The sequence below is a fragment of the Pristiophorus japonicus genome, chromosome 12 (genome assembly GCF_044704955.1).
Source record: "Pristiophorus japonicus isolate sPriJap1 chromosome 12, sPriJap1.hap1, whole genome shotgun sequence".
NCBI classification, from domain to species: Eukaryota; Metazoa; Chordata; class Chondrichthyes; family Pristiophoridae; genus Pristiophorus; species Pristiophorus japonicus.
Genome location: NC_091988.1, coordinates 175,213,406 through 175,236,468, shown reverse-complemented (window position 1 = coordinate 175,236,468; position 23,063 = coordinate 175,213,406).

Below are 23,063 nucleotides of genomic sequence, written 5' to 3'. Positions count from 1 at the left end.
TCTCCTCAGGATCAGCCTAGAATGAGTCTAAGTTCGACACTATATTTGGAAGGTTCTGTTCAAGAGTGAAGGTATCCTCTTTGAAACAGAAAACAACTGGTTGTTTGATTTGGAAATATGGCAAAATAAGTCCATGGGCTAGAACGTCCACTTTTTTTGCATACTTAATGCCCACTCAACGCCCATTTTACAGCTGAAATTATGTATAACGCCCATTTTGGCACAAAATGGAAACTGACGGGCATTTTTAGGAAACTTATAGCTGAGCGTGACTTTCCCCATGTGCTTAATGGCGGGAAAAAATATTACCGCACGCCCACTTTTTTGGGGCTGAATCCACAGAATGGGTGAAATCAACGTGCATAATATCGCCCAGTGTTACTTTCCACATGGAATTAACGCCGAGATTCAATATTAACACCCGCCCACTGTTTTTTGTCATAAAGAGCATATTTACCCAAACTAGCAGCCATGTGATCATCCAACGTCAATTTCACCACCTAGTAGACATTTCACCTACAATATCACTCGCCCAAAAAAACGCCCACAAAAAGTGGAAGTAACCGGAATGAATGCCAGCAGTGTGGCTGGAATTTTTAAATCCCACTTTTAGGTGAGGAGCTGATATCTGAAAGATTTGCCTGAAAGAGCACTGATGTGAGTGACAACGCTGTTACATTGCTGTGTGTGTGCAGCTCAGACATCAGTGGTGCCCATCACCTTGGTGCCAGTTAATGTTTACGTTGTTTGATGTTAAGTTATATTTAACCCTTTCATGGTAAGGAATCACCAGTGTGTAACGGTCCAGCTATCTGATACAATGTGCAACAAGGTTATGTTCAATAACAAAAATTTAATACCAACATTGGTCTGAAATCATAAATATCCCAGCCAATAATACCCAACCCCCGTCTACACCCTACTTTTCACACCGTTGACATAAATCACATGTTCAACATGTCCAGCAACACAGAATACAAACGCAAAGCAGGAATGTGGTCCCCAGCCCCCATACATTGCCACAAATTGCATACACCCAGATGGAGATGTAACACAGCCATCACCTGTGCACATGCACCTCACTTTCCTTCCCCCACCTCTATGTCTTCCTCTTCTCGCTCCACGGCGCCTGGCCGAGGAGCTCCTCAGGCAGTGTCTCATTGGGGGGGGGGGGGGGGGATGAAGGCAGATGCGGTCATTGCACCGGTATGGGAGCGGGGACTGCCGAGGGGGCAACATTCTCTGATCCAGAAGCAGGATCTTCGTCCTTGCTCTCATCTGTCATTCGCAGTGGTGGTGCAGAACCTAGGGGTGGAGTGCCGCGCTCGGGGACCACTGGGAGGCCTGTGCCAGCAGTGTTCCTGGCTATCACATCCAGGGCCTCTGCCATGCATGGAATGTACTCGGTCATGGTGGCCAGCTGTCGGGATATGCCCCCCAGTGCTTTGATGAGCTGGTCACCAATGTTTACAGTCCTCCTGGACAACTGTACCATCTCTCTGCTGTCATGTCGTGCTCATGGAACAGACCTGCCGCGTCCATGAGGCCTCCATGGGGTCAGCGCCATCCTGGGGTGCTGGGGTGCCCTGTGACGAGGTGCTTGGGGTCGGTAACTCCAGAGTGGAGGCGGGAATGACTTGAGGACCACTAGATGGCCTTGGGGTGGAATGACTTCTGGAGCATCGTGATGCAGGTTCTTCGAAGTTCGCACTCTCATCTGTGGAGAACAGACCCAGTAGATTGACAGGCAAGAATCAGAGCTCCTCAGCACCAGATGTAGGATTGTCCGGAGAGTCAGATCCCGCGCCCCCACCTTCTGGCCGCTGTGGTTTTGCTTTGGGACACGCTGCTGGCTAAGCTGCAAAACACAAATGAGATTATTAGAAGAGAAGTGGGTGCTAGGGTGACAAGGTGAGTCCAGCGCTACACACAGCATATGCACGACAAAAGCACCACCGCTATCAAAATCATCACAGACATCACATTTCATGACCATCAACACATTGTGTATTGCAATGATTTTCATTAGGCCAGCATTATTTCTATGCCAATTTTAGAAATCATCTATCATATATGATTGTTCGGATATAAGTGGGTGTGGCATCTATAGACTTTACATGACACAATGGTGTAAGCTTTACTCACGTGGCATCATTTCATGATCTGCAGATGCGTCCGTGGCTGTCAAGGGCTGCTTCCCCACGAGTACGAGCACTCGCTCCGCCATGTCAGTGATGTGGTTGGGGACTGGTGGCTCCCCACCCATTCGCCTCTGCACAGACCTCATCATCGATAGCTTCCACTGTAAAAGGTGACAGGACGACATGGCATGAGATCATTGCATGATATCATTGCTAGGTACTGTCACAGACACTGATACAACACATAACTGGCAGATGTAATCATGATTATTATGATAATTATCATTCTTTACCTGAAGACATACACCGTGACCGCAGGCTTTGAGTAAAACATTCCTGGTAAAAGTGAAACACCTCAACTCTGCTGATAATCACTCATGACTGTTACAAATCAAATTATATAAATACATAAGTACATGTAAATCAATATAATACTTACTATTGCGGATCCCACAAGGTCGTTCCATCGTTTGCGGCATTGGTTGCCCTCACGAACCTCGTTGGTCGCCGATGAGACCACCTCTGATATCTCGGTCCATATCTTCAGGTAGGCCTTTGGGGTAGGCTTCCCACGCCCTCCCTGTGTCAAATCACCCCAGCGTAACTCTACCTCCTGCAGGAGGGAGGCATTTGCCTCGTCCGAGAACCGCCTGGCTCTTTTGCGCCCTACAATGTGCTCCTCTCCCAGCTCACTGCTCTCTCCAGTGTCAGTCTCCACAGCATGCTGTGATGCTTCCTCCTTTCTCTCTATTATAGGCCAAATTCGGGCAAATATGTGGCTGGTAACAGCTACTTTTTGTTTGCCTATTTGCTGTAAAGCTCTAAAGTCTCCCTCCTTCCTCCCAAGGCAGCCACACCACACCCAGACACGCTTTCAGTCCCTCTGAGCTCCCTCTCTCTCTGTCTCCTCTTCTGCGCATGTCATGGTGACCCTTGACCTCCAGAATCGAGGGAATCGAGCGTTGCCATGCCGTTGCTAAGGATGGCCACACTTTATGGCAGAAGGTCAGAAAAATTTAACACTACTGTCCATTTTATATCGTTCGCGATAACGGCCGTTTTCAAAAATGGAGACTCAGTGGTTTGAGAATGGGCACGAAGCCGGCGATCTGAAAACCCTTTTTTACCGCCCACGCAGGAAATATCGCACATTTTTGGGCGATAACCACAAAAGTGGATGTTCTAGCCCCATATCTTTTGTTATGTATAACCATGCAAGTTATGTATGATGATTATTTTGTTATAATTACTTCTTCATTAAGGAGGGAGAAGTGTAATATAGTGGACTGCTGCTCCATATAGTGGATGACTGTGGTAATGCAACTAATGCTGTTTACAAGAATAAAAAGGAATGGAGCCATATTATAGTCTGAATGTATTTTGATGTCGTACAGAACATATCACACTTATGTCCAATCAGGAGATAGTACATTAACAGTACATTTCCAGCATTTTCTGTTTTACTGAGATAATACAATTGGTCTTGGTGTTTCCAGGCTAGGAAGAAGAATACTCAAGCAAGGTTCCTCTTTCTGATGGCTATATGTTGCACCCGATTGGAAAATGATTGTGTATGAGGGGAGACTAGAACTAGAAGTCATAATCTTAGAATAAGGGGCCGCCCATTTAAAACTGAGATGAGGAGAAATTTCTTCTCTCAGAGGGTTGTGGATCTGTGGAATTCGCTGCCTTAGAGAGCTGTGGAAGCTGGGACATTGAATAAATTTAAGACAGAAATAGACAGTTTCTTAAATGATAAGGGAATAAGAGGTTATGGAGAGCGGGCAGGGAAGTGGACCTGAGTCCATGATCGGATCAGCCATGATCATATTAAATGGCGGAACAGGCTCGAGGGGCCGTATGGCTTACTCCTGTTCCTATTTCTTATGTTCTTATGAGTGTTAGGTAAGACTACGATTGGGTAAAATGATGATGGCCCAGCAGTCAAACAGCCCATCGGCATTCACTCTCCAGGCTCACATATAAAAAGGTCAAACTTGAATGATGTACCAGAAGGGAGGGAAGAAACAAGGAGAAAATCCTAGCCTGGAAATTGCCTCTTATTTTTAGGTTTCCTGCCCCCACTGCCATATATTATTCCCTTGCTGAGAGGGCTATCAGGTGACATGCTCCCTATTTTTTGATCAATTTTGGAAAGGGGTCGAAAAACATTGGCATTGGACCCTTATTAGCAGATTCAAGGGGCCTAATACCTGTTTTAGGCTGCCAGCAATATATGACATGTTTCCAACACTGTTCTTGCACGAGAGGTTGGCTCTCTGAATTTGGCCACTGCATGCCTGTTTTCTGCAATGTGTTCCAATTTTGCCCCATTGTGTTTCAGGTCACCTAAGCAAATGCCTGGTTGCACTCCTGTGACCCTACTGGTAATGCCTCTCAGGTTATGTATACTTGTATGACTATATTATTGGTGGCAAATTGCAAAAAAAAAGATTACAAGGAAATACTAAAGACTGACCCCAGTATTTTCCTTTAATTCAGTTTAAATAAATTTATAAGGATGTTTACAAACAACAGCTTTGGAATTTTATTGTGCGATAATAATTGCAGAAACATAACGGCCCTGAATTTACTGCCCCTACAGGCGCGTACAAGGTGCGCGCACGCCCATAGAGGCCCCACAAATTCCGGGTTTAGGTATGCGAAGCGGATGTGCCGAACCCCGGAAGTTGCGATCTGTTAAGAATCCCGTGGACAGATCGTACGTTTACAGAAGTAAAGGGCCTCCATGGGCGGAGAGTTGGGCTATTTGCCCAACTTCGGCCCAGCAAATGCCCTTGAAATTCTTACAACTGATAAAAGCGGGCTTTAATCAGAGTAAGACTTTTAAAGGACAGAAAAATAAATGTTTTCAATAGTTTAGGGCTAGAAATTCAGTTTTTGGCGATATCGTTTTTTTTCATTAGTTTACGGAAAAAATACCACTAAAAAGTCGCCATTTTTTAAGAGGGTAAAATTGGCAAAAAAATGCGCCCACCAAGTAGATTCATAGAAATTTTTCAGGTCGGAGGCATTTGTCTACGGGAAGTCTCCGACTGCAATTTCTGGGCCATCATGTTTGGCTAAAATTCCTCTCTCTGTTGCAATTCTGATCATTCCTTCATTGATAGAAAAATATCTAACATTGCAGTCTGCTCGAGATCTCAACAATCTTTCATCCGTGGATCAGAAACATTCGAAAACAGGTGGTTTTCTCTTTTTAGCTCCAGCTTTTAGAATTATAGTTCTGATTAGAGTAATTCTGTAAATATCAGTCTCACACAGATTTTGCTAACACATGTATTCTACTGAACCAAAAGATTGTGGGTTCAAGTCCCACTCAAGAGATTTAAGCACAAAAACCTAGGCTGACACAGTGCAGTACTGAGGGAGTGCTGCCCAGTCAAGGGTGCAAAATTTCGGATGAGACGTTAAACCGAGGCCTCGTCTCAGGTGGACATTAAAGATCGCATGGCACTAATTTGAAGAAGAGCATGGGAGTTATCCCCGGTGTCCTGGTCAATCAACATCACTAAATAAACAGATTATCTGGTCATTATCACCGTTGTTTGTAGAAGCTTGCTGTACATAATTTGGCTGCCACGTTTCCTACATTACAATAGTAACTACTTTTTAAAAGTACTTCATTGGCTATAAAGTGCTGTGGCACTTTGTGGTTTGTGAAATATAAGTCTTTCTTTCTTTATCTGTTAGAGCAAAAAAAAGGTTTTGCCAGTGGACTATTGATTTTCTGTCAAAGTGTGCTAAAATTGTAGATTACTCACTATCGCTCAATGAATTATATAATATGGGAGTTGATAAATTCCATCATTTAACAGAGAAATGTCAACTAAGGATACTGCTCCTTTAAAAACTTTAAAAGACTAGTGGCCTACCTTACTAAGCCATATGTGTAAGGGTAGAGTTTACAAAATTGTGCTCCTGGCACAAATTTGCGAAATCTGGGGGACGAAATTCAGTTTGGGGGCGGTAACCTCTACCTGGCATGGAAGTTCCACCCCAGATGCAAAATTGGGGTTCCTGCCCCTGAGAGGAAATAGAGTGCAATGTCGGGCGCTCCACTTCCTCTCTGGGGCGGGACCTGGGCGATAAGCCCACGAGTTCTCCAGCACTACGTGGCCTCATCGCGTAGCGCTGGCGGGAGCACTCAGCCCTCCCCTTCCAATAAAGGAGAGGGCATGCTGCGAGCTCTGCAGTGGGGTGACAGGCCACCGGGGAGCGGGATGCCATGGCTGCAGCCTGGCACAGAAGCAGAGTGCCGGGCAGCACATCGCAGCACGGACCCCATGAAATCGGCAGAGAAGGGTCTGACTGGTAAATCAGCAAAAAAACCTGGCAGCACGCACCTCTCCTTTACTTTTCGCCCTGTGAGCAGAGTGCGGCCTGGATCGCAACCCGCGAGGCTGGCACTAACATCGCCCGTGGCGGTCTCACAGGACGCTACCCAATTTCAGCTCTAGTGTGATAATGGGTCGCTGCACATGGCAATGACATCATCATCGCCGGCGCAGTGGCCTGGGGAGCTAACGGCGGAACGGGGCGCTGCCGGTTTGCGCCTCCGCTAACTCCCATGCAATTTCGCGAGAGGAGGTAGCGCCGCCTTCTGCTGGGCAAGAAATTGTTTGCGCCCCGTTAGCGCACCCCGGGGGTTCTAACAGGAGGCGCACATAATGTGAATTTCTCCCCTATCCAATAAATTCAACTGGGAGACGCCATCAACTTCTTTGACTGTAGAAGTGAGGGAGCAACATGATAATGGGCCGTATCTTGTTGGAAAAAATAACAACGTGTTAATGATGCATGCCGTTATTAATCTGAAAATTGGCCAGCAAGTTCAGGGGATTAAAAGATACTCTGCGAGTTGTAAATCTCCAGAACTTACTGGTCGATTTACACCGCTCTGTTGTTTGCTTCCCACAATTGGCATATTGCCCTGAGCCTCCCCGTTATTTTTTAAGAACATGCTGGATTTGCACAATAATTGCCCATTAAACTTGCCACAGAAAGTTAAGTTAGTAATTAACAACATAAGTTCCTTTTTAACCTCCTGACCCAGAAATTGAACAACTTAAACTGTGGAGTCACTTTCCTTTAGGTGGTAAATTGTTCTTAGAGATTTAAAAAGATCAATTTTACATTTTTTTCTTTCAGTCTCATTTTTCTCTCTTTCTTAATCCAATTTTTCTTTCCCTCTCTTCATTTTTCTTTCTGTAGTTGATTTGACTCTAATTCACTCACTCTAATTCACTCTCCTTCACAGTTGTTCCTCTGCTTCTTTCTAAATCCTTAAATCTCATTGGTTAATAATCATTCACTGAGGTCCCAGATGTCCTGTTGCTCTCACCACGCTATTATGATGCAAACACTTTTAAAGTTGTAGGGTGCAGAAAAAAATCTAACGAATGGGGCACGCTGTGAGATGCCCTGCTCCAACAAGATCCAACCCATTATATACGAGATGCATAACCCATAGTCATATGTAAACCTTAATAGTTCAACATCAGATGCAGAACTGAGGTAGGTTGTGTGGGAGTTTGCTAAGTGGAGATTGTACTTCCTTGGAAAGGTGACAGCGACTACTCCTATGGTCCGGAATCTGTCATTTTTGCCCATTATAGTACAGGTATATAAAAGTAGTGCAAAGAACTAAAAGTGGACTTCTGATGACCTGAAAGAGGGACCTGAAACAGTCTACCCTGGATCAATGATGCCTCAGTCAAGCATTAGAGCGGTCTTATCCTAGATAAACAATTGCCAGACTCTGGCAATATTACATTAGAACATAAGAACATAAGAAATAGGAGCAGGAGTAGGCCATTTGGCCGCTCGAGCCTGCTCCGCCATTTAATAAGATCATGGCTGATGTGATCATGGACTGAGCTCCATTTCCCTGCCCGCTCCCCATAACCCTTTATTCCATTATCGCTCAAAAATCTGTCTAGCTCCGCCTTAAACATATCCAATGACCCAGCCTCCAAAACTCTCTGGGGCTGAGAATTTCACAGATTTACAACCCTCTGAGAGAAGAAATTCCTTCTCACCTCAGTTTTAAATGGGTGGCCCATTATTTTAAGACTATGTCCCCTAGTTTTAGTTTCCCCTATAAGTGGAAATATCCTCTCAGTATCCACCTTGTCGAGCCCCTTCATTATCTTATATGTTTCGATAAGATCACCTCTCATTCTTCTGAACTCCAATGAGTATAGGCCCAACTTACTCAACTTATCTTCATCTCAACCTCCCCATCTCCGGAATCAACCAAGTGAACCTTCTCTGAACAGCTTCTAATGCAAGTATATCCTTCCTTAAATACGGAGACTAAAACTGTACGCAGTACTTTAGGAGTAGCCTAACTAATACTCTGTAGCAGGACTTCTCTGGTTTTATACCCTATCCCTCTTGCAATAAAGACCAACATTCCATTTGCCTTCCTCATTATGTGCTGAACCTGCACGGTCTAAGTGGAGCCTGTCCCAACAGAACAGCTCCCTCTTACCCCAGTATTGGTGCCATTACCCCACGAACCAAAACCCATTTCTCCCACACCAGTCTTTGAGCCACGTGTTTAACTCTCTGATCTTATTTACCCTATGCAAATTTGCTCGTGGCTCAGGTAGTAATCCAGAGATTATTGTCTTTGTGGTTCTGCTTTTTAATTTTGCCCCTAGCTGCTCATAATCCATCAGCAGAACCTCTTTAGTTTGTCCTATCTATGTCATTGGTAACCAAGTGGACCACGACAACTGGATCATCCCCCTCCCACTCCAAGTTCCTCTCCAGCCCAGATGAGATGTCCTTAACCTTGGCATCGGGTAGGCAACACAACCTTCGGGACTCACGCTCTCGGCTGCAGAGAACAGTATCTATCCCACCTAATGATACTGTCCCCTACCACTACAATGTTTCTTTTTACTCCCCCAACTTGAATGGCCCCCTGCACCACGGTGCTGTGATCAGTTTACTCATCCTCCCTGCAGTCCCTGCTCTCGTCCACACAGGCAGTAAGAGCCTCGAACCTGTTGGACAAGAGCAAGGGCCAAGGCTCCTCCATCACTCCATCCTGAGTCCCCATTCCTTCCTTAGGTTTAGTCACACCCTCCTGTCCCTGACCACGGATCAAATTTGAATGAATGAATCTAATTGGTGTGGCTAGCTCCTGGATCGCGGCGTCTAGGTAACTCTCCCCCTCCCTGATGTGTCGTAGTGCCTGCAGCTCGGACTCCAGCTCATCAACACGGAACCGAAATTCCTCGAGTTGCAGACAATTGCTGCAGCTGTGGTCGCCGTGGACCTCAATGGTGTCCACCAGCTTCCACATGTTGCAGCTGTGACCCATTGCCTGCCCTGCCATCTATAATGTATTTAATTCATTAGATTTAGTTTTTAATCCAGGCCCCTAATTTAAGGCCCTGAATTTAAGCAATAAAAGAAAGAAAAACTCACCAACCAATCGCTTCCCTGCTTTCCTGTGATGTGGAATGTAGTCGCCCTGTTCTCCTTTGTCGCCCTCATTTTCCTGCTCACGCTGCTCCCTGTGGGGCTGGCTGCTGCTCCTTTTGTGCTCCGCTGCTGCCGGTGTTGTTCTCTCACAGGTCCGGGGGGGTTGGCATCCTAAAGTATTCTTATTCTTATTATTCTCGAACAAACGACTGAACTACAAGCCGTACCCTACCCCACCCCTCCCAATTCCCTCAAAAGAAAGAAACAGTTTTACCATAAACTCAAAAGTGGAACCCAACTGCACCTGATTCTGCCCCCTTAGAACCCCAAGAAGGTACTCAATATTTATCAGGAAGACCTTCTATAATGCATTCCATTGCCTGGTGTTGGGAGAACATTGTATGTAAGGGGGTGATTTTAACCCATGCTGCCTGGCAGGAACTAGGCTGCCATGCAGTTAAAATAACCTCTGTAAATGTATTACACTATTCCTGCTCAATTCCTGGCTGCCACCACCTTAACTGGGCCCTATTTTTTTTAGGCAGTCAAAGTGCCTGTTTAGGGAAGAACCTTCTTAATACATGCAAATTGGGGTCCTATGATGTCATTAGAACCCCGATGGTGTTTAACTGCCGCCCACTCAGCGAAACCTGGTCTGCAAGAGGAAGAGACCCTGTAAGGAGAGGATTAAATTGATTTCTCAATTAGATTGTGACTCATTACTTTCCATGGCCATCTTGCAGCAATAAAACATGACAATGTCAGGCTATCAGCACCATTATTTGTAACTGGCAGTGGAGTGAACACTGACATGAATGTAGGAACATCACGATCACCATTGACTTCAATGGGATGGAGCTATAATAATTACCTTCTAACTGTTTTCAGTAAGAGTAACAGCAGAATGGTGCAAAGGTCCTGGGACATTAATGCCTTGCTTAGTCCATAATTTCCTCTTTCTTTTGCATCATTCAATGGTCCCTACAAGTTAACTGTGCTACTACAATGGTGCAAGTCCCCAGGAAAGCTTGGGTCACGAAGCTAACTACTGCAATGAGTTTATGATCAGTTCCTTCTTATCTCTAATCCTGGAAGCCAGATGTAACAGCCAGACAACAACCAGTTAAGTTCAGGGTGTACAGAGATATATAGCCTTCACACTGAGGTGATCAGTTAATATACTGGCAATTGATTCAGTAGAATCAGCACAAACAGTAACAATAAAAGTAAACAGTTACAGCTGCAGCTCCGACTAGCTCCGGATCCGTATTTTATTAAAGAATTGTGGCAAGCAAAATATGTTTTAAAGCATACAGTAAAAATGAGAAATAAATATTGCATAGCATGAATATACAGGAGGAAAATTGATCGAATTAAGAAAAACAAACTACTTGTGATATTTGTATGAAAGCTGTGATGCTCATGCCCCGTAATTGGCCAGTGCATCATTCAAAATTATCCCTTTCCATTGCATATCTGCACTTTTTGCAAAGAATTAGACAGCTTTTTAATATAGTTATTCATGGACGAATCCTTAAGAACATAAAACGCCAAAGTGTTTTCCCAGTATCCCAGGCCTGTGCGCATTATGCAGTTTACACTTTTGAGAATAAAATATAGATTGAAGCAGGTATTGGATTAGGATAATCAGAGTTACACAAAATCAGATTAATTGAAATAGAAAGTTCCTTTTGCAACAGGGAAGACTAAAGACTCGATTTTGCATTCCGTGTCTCATTGTAGTGATGCTAAATGGGCTGCCGGGAGCAGGAAATGGTGGATATCCCTCTCTTGAGAAACCCACTTTACGTCCCAATACAGTTTCCAGTCGGCAGGACAGGCAACAGAGGAAGTGCCCACCTCAAACAAAAAATAATAATCTTGTGATCTATAAGGAAGCAGGGTGGATGGTAGAACAACATTTTAGAAAGCAGCTTGGAGCAAACATGGGGATAAAAAGTTTCGGCTGATTCAACATTAAGCTAGAATAAAAAAGCAAATTACTGCAGATGCTGGAATCTGGAATATAAGCAGAAAATGCTGGAAATCTCAGCAGGTCAGGCAGCATCTGTGAAGAGAAAGCACAGTTAAAGTTTTGGGTCGATGACCCTTCGCCAGAACTGGAGAGTGTTCAGAAAGAACAGATTCTTAACAAGCACTGAAAGGGGGAGGGGAAGAAAGACCAAAAGGGAAGGTCAGTGATAGTTTGGAAGACTGGAGAGATTAGAAAGACAAAAGGGATGATGGTCCAAATTCAAATGGTAATGCCAGGAGTTAGAAAAACATTAGTCAAGATAGAGTGTGAATGGCAGGATAATGACCAACTGCCATTAGAGACAAGGAGAAAAAAAGAAAGAAACAGACTCTGAGGGAGAGGGGGCCGGTGGGGAGGAGGGGGGGAGGAGCCAAAGATTGGCAGTGGCTATGCTCTGAAATTGTGAAATTGTGAACTCGCTGTTGAGTGCAGAAGGCTGTAAAGTGCCTAAACGAAAGATGAGGTGCTGTTCCTCGAGCTTGCGTTGAGCAAGAATAAGTTTTGGGTGATGCTGGCGTGAGTTTGGGGGATGCAACAGTAAACTAAAACCTATTTGATTATACTGTGTGAGGTAATGGTAAGAGGATCATTTGATCACAGTGTTTGGGCTCTTGAGCATTTGATGACAGCATAAGGGCTATTGGTGAAGGGAAGTCAGATGGTGAGATTGCGATCTTTACCCAATCCAGAGTTTGCATATTAATTAAGTGGGTTTGCATGCAAAGTAAAATGACCAATACAAGAAAGACGTGATCGTGGAATCGCTGAAACTGGCCACAGGATATAAACTGGGAGAGAGAAAGAGCTCATTGTAGAGAATTGAAGGAAGAACACCAGGCTGAGGCAACGGTTATGTCTCTACCCAGAGAAGCAGGCAACAACGTTTTGCTTATTCCTCTGTAATTTTGCTAAAGTTATTGTTCCATATTAATAAAGTCATCACACAATAAGGAGTCTCACTTGAATGCTTACAGACCTGTGGATCCTGCATGCTATTTCCTACCATTCCGGCATGCAGGACATCCAATGTGCATCATGCCCTTGTGAGATAGATGTCCAGAGTTGCGAGGCCTACACTGGAGTTCATGGAAAGGACACAATCATTCAAAGGATTTCATAACTGTTTTTCTCCTTTGTTGTAAATTATTTATTTTTTGCCCTCAGATTCATTACTGCGCATCAGTAGGTTTGTCACTGGAAATTTGCTTGTTTGACAGGATTGGAAAAAGAAGAAATCCTATGACGGGATGCCAGGCAGGTCAGGTTGCATGATAGATGCTCTGTGCCCACTCGGCTCTGTACCTACCTGCACACCAACATCTGCAAACAGATGTGAACATGCTTTGATCTGATAGATGAAGAATGCATGGGGAGGTTCTCTTTCTAAAGGAAGCTGGACAGCAAACCCAATGGCACTACTATAATATATGACTTCCATGATGTTGGATGCATTCTCAGATGTACCACAATCACAATAATATCACAATTCATACAGGAAAGATGGTGTGTCAGCTTGATTGTCCACACCTGTCAAGATGTCATCAACCATTTCTATAGGTCCTGGCATATCTACTTGGCCTATGATGATGACTTGGCACTGAGTATGGGAATTGCCTTCTAAGGGGTTAATTCATCAGAGAGGCAGATGCAGAACTATGCCATCTGCTGCAAGGACATGTGCAGCTACTATGCAGCAGAGGGGAGGCACATCCAGTAATAGCAAATGTTAGCTGTGGCCTGAAACTTGGTTTCATCTCCTTGCACGTGCTGACTTTTAAAAAATGTATTCATTCATGGGATGTGGGCATCGCTGGCACGACCGGCATTTACTGCCCACCCCTAATTGCCCTTGAGAAGGTGGTGGTGAGCTGCCTTCTTGAACCGCTGCAGTCTTTGTGGTCAAAGTACTCCCACAATGCTGACTTTGCTGTAGAGGTTTGGTACAACTGAATGGCTTGCTAGGCCATTTCAGAGGGCATTTAAGAGTCAACCAAATTGCTGTGGCTCTGGAGTCACATATAGACCAGACCGGGTAAGGACGGCAGATTTCCTTCCCTAAAGGACACTAGTGAACCAGTTGGATTTTTCCAACAATCCAGTAGTTTCATGGTCAGCATTACTGATACTAGCTTTTTAATACCAAATGTATTTTATTTAAGTAACTGCATTTAAATTCCCCCAGCTGCCGTGGTGGGATTTGAAAGCACCTCTCTGGATTTTTAGTCCAGGCCTCTGGGTTACTAGTGGTACTGGAATATTTAAAATTAACACACAACACTAGGTCTGGGTTCGAAGATTCAAGTAGTCTTTAATTTCTTGCAAGGTAGAGACAAGTCTGCAGTCAACCAGTTGCTGAGCTATCCTCACTTGATCTCCCTGAACAAAGAAAACACAAGGGTTTTATATAGTTCCTCGGCCTATAATGGCCGGACATTCAATACATGAGACATACATTGATTTGAATGGTCAAAACCCTTGTCACTCAAAACAAACGTACAATCCTGACCACGCCTATCTCCAGTACTTTTCCACAAACCTCACCGTCCCAAAAGTTCATTAGCACATTGGAATGTTATCTTATCTCTCTTGCCTTGACCAGATGGAGTTGTTCCATTGTGTCACTTTTGACCCCTTGCCCTGTTTAGTTGCCCCTCTGTGCTTCCTGTGGTTCAACAGTTGGAACAGCTTCTAACAATTAATCATTCTGATATGTTACTTCTCGAACAATTAATCATTCTGATATGTTTTGTCCTTACCCTTTAACTATAACAGAGCTCAATAGCTTCACTTCAGTCCCCCCTTTTGGTACTTGGCTACCCAGCCCAAGATTACCAACCTAATTCTACTTCATCCTGTGTCCCCTGCTCTGTTCTGTGCTGATCAGCCATGCAGTTTGGGGGACTCGGGACATGATCTACATTTCAAAGTATTTCAGGTTACTCGGCTAACAACTTGCACTGTTCCATAATTAAAGCTTTTGCTTTCCTTCTCCGTTGTCTCTTTCTGCATGCCATGCATAACCCAATTCCCCATCCGACAGCTAGCCCTAACTGTATGATCACCAATACGTGAGAGAATATACGAATCCACGGATGGATATTCACATTCATTCCCCAATTCCATACATGCTCCCAGCCTTGAATGTCCTTCAGGGCTTCTTCAATGTCCTTTGAATGCTGTGTGGAATCTTCCAAAATTACATGATAACGACGTATGCTTTTCTCAATTGCATCAAATGTTCTTTGAGATGGGGAATGTCTTGCCAACTTGGTATGTCATATTGTTCCATTTCATCATCCCATCTCCAGTTGTTTAAAGTGATATTCTCGATGCGTTCCTCTCTTCATGGGAATAGGTATTGATGACCTAGTTTGACCACAGCTTTAGGCGTAAAGCAAAATTAGGTTGTGGGATCGCACATATGACATTACCATGCATGTACTCATTTTCCTTGGTAGATATGCATTATGTCCCGTCATCCCGGGCTGCCATCTCAGTCCCTCCTTGACTAAGGGAGCTGATTTCCAACGTGCGATTAACCGTCTGAGTGAACCCGCTCGTTATACATTACCCTCCTTCTATGGGGTGCGAGCACACTACGCAATCCAAATATTGCGTGCAACCATCGGTATGCACCCCTTGAAATGTGTCACTGAGTTTTACCGCATAAGAGGGTGTATCATGGAACTGAACCCGGGATTGGCCTTGTATTTCGTCTATGTTCTGTACTGCCCAGAAAGGTTCAGCATCTGTACCCTCTATCTGCGGGATAGCTAGAACCATACCTATTTCAATTCTCTGGTAATACAATTACTTTGGGACAAGAACACTTGTGTTGTCCTACAAACATCATAGAGGATAATTCCGTCCTTAGTCCATTTGGACAACTGCTCATTACTTATCCAATTGGGTATGTTCCTGTTTTATCTGGTTTACATTGTATCGGATATTCCCTAGTAACCATATGCCGTACATTGCACATAAAAATTCTTTATGTGTTTCTTGGGTTAGATCAGTTGGGTTAGATAGTTTTGGCATGAGGTTCTCGGATTTCCTCAACTTGCAGCATTTGTCTGGCGACCTCATCCCCGGTTTCTGACAACTGCGAAGTCCGATCATTTCCATTTAGTAAAAGGATTCTCAAATGTTGGGCTAAGTTTTGAACTTCTTGGTCTATACTGGCTATGTCAAATGTGTTAACAGCTGCCACCCTCGCCGCATACCGATAGTGTGTGTCGGTTGTTGTTAAACGATAGATAACATGAAAACCACACCGTCTTGTGGTTCATTGTTGGATTATCTCGATCATATATACCGTAAGTATCACCTCTGCATCTAGCCGTTGTGACCCTCTGTTCCCCATTTCGCTTAATGCCCATTGCACTTGGTCCTCAATTGGCCCACTTAACTATCCAAATTCATTATATCTTCCCTTTGGCAGTTACACTTTTAACTCCTTCCTCACAGTGATATTTACTTGCCTACGCAAATAATTACTTAATGAAACCCGCGCCCCAAGTCTCACAGTTTGGACTGGGGTAATACAAAAGGTTCCTGTCGCAATGGGACACGTCAGGTTGGTACCGTACTGGTATTCCCGGTGTATGGTGCTGACACAATATTCACTCTTCCCTCTTTGTACAGATCGTACAGGAAAATGTTGTCCCACAATTACCTTCATGGTGCAATTCCATGTTATCCCATGTATCTGGGTTAATTTCCCGTGTTCATTGTATCCTACTAAATTTTTTCTGGCATGCTTGAGTAATACCCTACTATCTCTAACAGGGCGATGTCATTCTGTTCCTGTAACTGATACTCGTGCCACCAGGTACACCTGTACCAACCTTCTGACTTGGCACAGAGTCTTAGTAAGTTGATAAGTGGACATTGCCCTAGGTCTCGATCAGTTACCCAGAAAGAGAGCTTTACCTCTGCAATATGCTGCAGGTTTCCTTGGGCTTGTTCCACTAACCAAGATCCATACATTACTTCGAGCCGTTTTGTTGAAGACGATTTGTTCACCTACAATCTGGTTCACCCCCTTTTTAGCATTAAACCAGTTGCAACATATTAATCAGGCCTCAATGCCTTTTGTTATGATCCTCCCCACTTTTGGCAAGGTACGATCAAGCCCATCACTCTCCCTGAATTCAATGCAGGTTGTCCTGGCCCTCTGCCAAAATCCCTTGATCATTCTCCCATGTAGCCGTGCTGTTTTAGGCTTGCACCACCCAGGTAGTCCCACTTTGGTCAGATTCAATATTACAGGTACCACTTTGTGATGCATATCATGGTACAATATCACCTGAGTTGAAATTACCATTAGCCCATTTGTTGGCCCTGGGATGTGTTTGTGACAAACAATTTGCTTTTCCCACAAATCTGCTTATTTGTTGGAGAAGGAGCCTTGAATTAATCTTTTTTTTAAACTCTACTGCTTGTACAACCGCGCTCCCGTCCTTGCACCCCTTGATATAATAGATGGTTACAGTGGTATGATTACCCCGCCAGTGTAAATGTACCCCTATCCTTTAGCCTCGGCCATCCTTACTTCTACCATTCACGATATGTCTCATACTACTTTGTGAGATTGGCGGGGTTTGCGAGGTATGTCTGTGGACAAATTCTTCCAGCTCCCGTGTCCTGTCCACTTTCCTTTGGATCATACGGTACTTGATTAGGTGGGGGTATCCCATTAGGCACCCCTTCTTCCTCATTCCCGTGGAGAGGACGAATCCCACCTGAGACAGTGGTGTGCCCTCCTGACCCCTCAGGCACAATCCACTAACCCCTTTAAACATCATCGCTTCTTCCCGATGGTCACCTACTTAAAACAAAAGAAACAGAATCTGTGGTGATTCTCTTCAAACTAAGAAGATTTCCAATATTCAAAAGTTAAAACAGAGTTCACAGCTGCCTGTGAAAGAGTTAACTTCCTTTGTTTCGAAAGCTGACAAACACAGACACCATCAATCAATGTTGACTTCAGCCTACAGCCTTTTTCAGTTTAAACTCTCCAATTAAAAATGTTACTTTTGTAAAGTTTCTGTGTTTTATTCTCAAAATAAACATTCAGAAAAACACCTTTGCACATAATAGTATTTCATCCTTTTCTCCCCAGTTACACATTGGTCAGAATTTTTTTTCCAACCCAATTATTAATGTGAAATGCCTTATGTCCGGAACTAAAGACTCTGCACACAATTTACATCAGCCAGAATTTGATCATGGCCATAATAAAAGTCTGGTTTTTAATAGGTTAATTAACCTCTAACTCCAATATTAAACTTCCCAATGCCACTTGTAAAAAGGGGAGGAGCCACAGCCAAACAAAGGAACAGTAGCACATGTTTTCCTAAAATTTTACTGAAACATCAAAGAAAAACATGAGAACAGTAAGAAATAAACATGATCTTCCCTTTCCTCCTTTTGATTCAGTCATAAATATTTATCCATTATTTCTTAAATCAATTTTCAATTTCTGATCCCTATCATATCTCCCCTAAACCCCCCTTCAATTACTTTAAACCTATGCCCTCTGGTTGTTGACCTCTCCGCCAAGGGAAACAGGAACTTCCTATCACTCTATCCAGGCCCCACCTAATTTTATACTCCTCAATAAAGTCTCCCCTCAGGCCTCCTCTGTTCCAAAGAAAAGAGACCCAGCATCTCGAATCTTTCCGCACAGCCAAAATTCTCCAGTCCAGGCAACATTCTTGTAAATCTCCCCTGCACCCCTTTCAGTGCAATCACATCTTTCCTGTAACGTGGTGACCCAACTAGAGTTTTCTACAGTTCAAGCATGAGGTCTCTGCTCCTGCATTTCATGCCTCGACTAATAAAGGCAAGTATTCCATATGCCTTCTTAATCACCTTATCTACCTCTAGCCTGCTAGCTTCAGGGGTTTGTGGACCTATACTCCAAGGTCCTTTTGTTCCTCTACACTTTTCAGTGTCATACCATTTAATATTTGTTTTATAATCTGCACCATAATCTGTTGCCCCTGTAGTTTTTAGCACTTTTTGCTGCTATGTACCTACACTTCATGGTTTGGATTCCCACTAAACATCTCCTTTTAGAATTGCTACTGTCACCATAGCAACTAACTTCGACCCCTCATTTCTTGCATTACAAAGAGCCTCTCTCTCTCTCTACATTTCCACCACGTTTGTCAGTCTGTTGCAGTTATAACAGACTTCGGGTGTCCTACCCCTGCCCACCCTGCCCCCAACGCCCCCCCCCCATTTCTAATTGATGGGGGCTGCTGGCAGTTGTTCCTTTTTATGTGTCCTGATGGATGCTGTTATCGTCACATCTACTGTCAGTTTATTTCATCACTTTTTCAGTCAAGGTCTAGTCCATTTACTTAATTCATAATACGCGCGAGTGACTAAAATGAGGGCTTTCTCCTCCTTTTGTTTCTTTTCCAACTCCCACCATTTTCTTTGTTCAGCGGGTGGGTCGTCTGGTTTCCAATTTTGTTCAATCATTATTTCAATTAGTTTTCAATTTTTATCTGCTAGGTACCGTGGCAGGGTCCCTACTCGAGTTTCTCCCTTCCCATGGCTATAGACAGTCAGCGATACGTCCCTTACTTACTCCTCACGAGTGAGACCGTTATTTGCAACCTTATCAATTATCAATCGCAACATTACACAGACACACTTCTATATAACTGATCGCAATTGTTTCACCTGGGATTTACCGCTGACGTCTCGGCCAGGCCTGCAGATTCAGAACTCTCAGGCAGCTGACACCAGACAGATTTCTGCCCCTTGTCCTAACGGTGCGTGGTAATTCAAACATACTCACGCCTTTGACATGGCTTCCATCAGCTGGTGTCCGGCGCCTGCTTGAGATCCTGTTGGTGACGCCAATTGTAATGGAGTATTTAAAATTAACATTCAACACTAGGTCTGGGTTCGAAGATTCAAGTAGTCTCAAGGAAAGACAAGTCTGCAATCAACCTGTTGCTGAGCTGTTCTCACTTGCTTTCCCTGAACAAAGAAAACACAGGGGTTTTATATAGTTCCTCGGTCTATAATGGCCGGACATTCAATACATGAGACGTACATTGATTTGAATGGTCAAAACCCTTGTCACTCAAAACAAAGGTACAATCCTGACTGGAAAGTCATGAGGTGTTCGTTGACCCCACAGGGGGAGTCTTTGAGGCGGTCGACCAGCTCATTCTTGACGGCAAAGCTGACTCCATGAAGGCGGCGTTCTGCCTCTGGTTTTCCTTTCCAGAAGAAGGTGTAACCTCCACCATGTTCCTTCAACTGGCCTTCCCCTGCCCGCCGGGTCTCGCTTAGGGCGGCAATGTCAAGGTCAAAACGTCTGAGTTCCCAGGCAACTATGGCGGTGCGGCATTCCGGCCTCTTGCCGTTGGGATTGTCCATGAGGGTCCTGACGTTCCAGGTCCTGAACTTCATACTGACGGAGTGGAAGATGCCTGCGCGTGAGTTTTTTTAACGTGGGATGGCCGCTGCACACTGGCAACCACACGGGCTTAGCTGAACAAGGTCTTGGTCCAGTGGCAAGTGGGTCCAAGACAACTGGAGACCAGGCACAGCTCGATAAGCCTAATTGCTTACAGCGAAGTGTTGGCCACAAGCTCGGCGCCGGGTAGCGCCATTGATGGTAGATGGCCCGAGGCTAGGTTGGGGGGCAGGCAGTAGGTAGGTGAGTTCCAAAGTTATTTTAAAAGGTTAAAAGTTGGCAAAGACACAGCCCTCTGGGGAGGCGTGATTGGCAGAGAGGGGGTAGGGAAAGCCAATTCCAGCGGTACCCTATTCCTGACAAAATGTCTAGAACATGAACTCCTCATTACCAACATCCTGTTGCACCAGAGGGACAAATACAAGGCATCACGGCAACACACTCGCTCTAAACACTGGCACCTGCTTAACTATGATATCGTCCGAGCCAGGGATCGCGAGGATGTGCGCATCACCCGCACCATGACAGGAGCTGACGACTGCTGGACGGACTACCACCTAATCTGATCCATCATCAACATTAACATTGCCCCAAAGCAGAGGGGACAGCAGAAGCAGTTCCGCAAAAAAGTTAATGCCGGGGCACTTAGAGACCCAGCTAAGAGAGCCCTATACAGCCAGAGCATCACAGCCAATCTGGTGTGCCTTGATGACCCTGAGATGCTGAATCCCCATAGCGCTTGGTCTGCCCTCCAGGCCTCTATAACCAGTGCCTGTGAAGAGACACTTGGTCACTCAACCAAAAAACATCAGGACTGGTTTGATGAAAATGATCAGGAGATCGAAGAACTAATAGATCGCCAGCGCAAAGCCTTTCTGAGTCTCAAGCAACAGCCCAACTCGGGAGCTGCAAAACAACATTACAGACGGCTCAAGGCTCAGGTCCAACAAAAAACTCGGGACCTAAAGAACAGGTGGTGGATGGAGAAAGCACAGGAGATACAACAACTGGCCGACAGCCACGATATGCGAGGATTCTTCACTGCAGTCAAGGCCACCTACGGTCCAAACACCCAAGGCCCCACCCCACTCCTGGCCAAGAACAGAGAAACACTCATCAAGGACACCGAGGCTGTCAGGGCCCGATGGAAGGAGCACTTTGAAGATCTCCTCAATCAAGACTCTGCCTTTGACTCGAGTGTTTTCGATTCCATTTCGCAGCAAGCGACCCGCCACCAACTCAGTGAAACTCCAATGTTGCACAAGGTTGGCAAAGCCATAAAACAGTTTAAGAATAACAAGGCTACGGGTGTGGATGGAATCCATGCTGAGGCACTAAAATATGGCGGAGAGACGCTGTTGGCGCGGATACATGACCTCATCTCTCTCATCTGGAGGGAGGAGAGCATGCCGGGAGATCTCAGAGATGCAGTGATTGTGACCATTTTTTTAAAAGGGGACAAATCCGACTGCGGCAACTACAGGGGAATTTCACTGTGAAAGTTGTCGCTCGAGTTCTCCTCGAGGAATCACAATGCGGATTTCGTCCCCTACGGGGCACAACACTCATGATCTTTGCAGCACGCCAGTTGCAGGAAAAATGCAGGGAGCAGCGCCAGCCCTTATACATGGCCTTTTTCGATCTTACAAAGGCCTTTGACACTGTCAACCGTGAGGGTCTATGGACACTCCTCCTCCATTTCGGATGCCCCCAAAAGTTTGTCAACATCCTTCGCCTGCTTCACGATGACATGCAGGCCATGATCCTTACCAACGGATCCATTACAGACCCAATCCATGTCTGGACCAGAGTCAAACAGGGCTGCGTTATCGCTCCAACCCTCTTCTCAATCTTCCTCGCTGCCATGCTCCACCTCACAATGCACAAGCTCCTCGCTGGAGTGGAATTAAACTACAGAACCAGTGGGAATCTGTTAAACTACGCCGCCTCCAGGCCAGGTCCAAGATCACCCCATCTTCTGTCGTTGAGCTGCAGTATGCGGACGATGCCTGCATCTGTGCACATTCAGAGGCTGAACTCCAGGATATAGTCAATGTATTCACTGAGGCATATGAAAACATGGGCCTTATGCTTAACATCCATAAGACAAAGATCCTTCACCAGCCTGTCATCGCCGCACAGCACTGCCCTCCAATCATCAAGATCCACGGCGCGGCCCTAGACAATGTGAACCATTTCCATATCTCTGGAGCCTCTTATCAACAAAGGCAGACATTGATGTGGAGATTCAGCATCGCCTCCAGTGCGCCAACGCAGCCTTCATCCGCGTGCGGAAAAGAGTGTTTGAAGACTAGGCCCTCTAATCTACCACCAAACTCATGGTCTACAGGGCTGTAGTAATACTCACCCTCCTATATGGATCAGAGGCATGGACGATGTACAGAAGGCACCTCAAGTCGCTGGAGATGTATCACCAATGATGTCTCCACAAGATCTTGCAAATCCCCTGGGAGGACAGGCGCACCAAGATCAGTGTCCTCGACCAGGCTAACATCCCCAATATTGAAGCACTGACCACACTCGATCAGCTTCACTGGGCAGGCCACATAGTACGCATGCCAGATACGAGACTCCCTAAGCAAATGCTTTATGCGAAGCTCCTTCATGGTAAACGAGCCAAAGGAGGACAGCGGAAACGTTATAAGGACACCCTCAAAGTCTCCCTGGTAAAGTGCGACATCACCACTGACACCTGGGAGACCCTGGCCGCAGACCGCCCGAGGTGGAAAAGTGTATCTAGGAGGGCGTTGAGCTCTTTGAGTCTCGACGCAAGGAGCATGAAGAGGCCAGGCGCAGGCAGTGGAAGGAGCGCGCGGCAAACTAGCCCTACCGACCCCTTTCCCCGTCGAATGTCTGTCCCACCTGTAACAGGGTCTGTGGCTCTCGTATCGGACTGATCAGCCACCAAAGAACTCACTTTGGGAGTGGAAGCAAGTCCTCCTCGATTCTGAGGGACTGC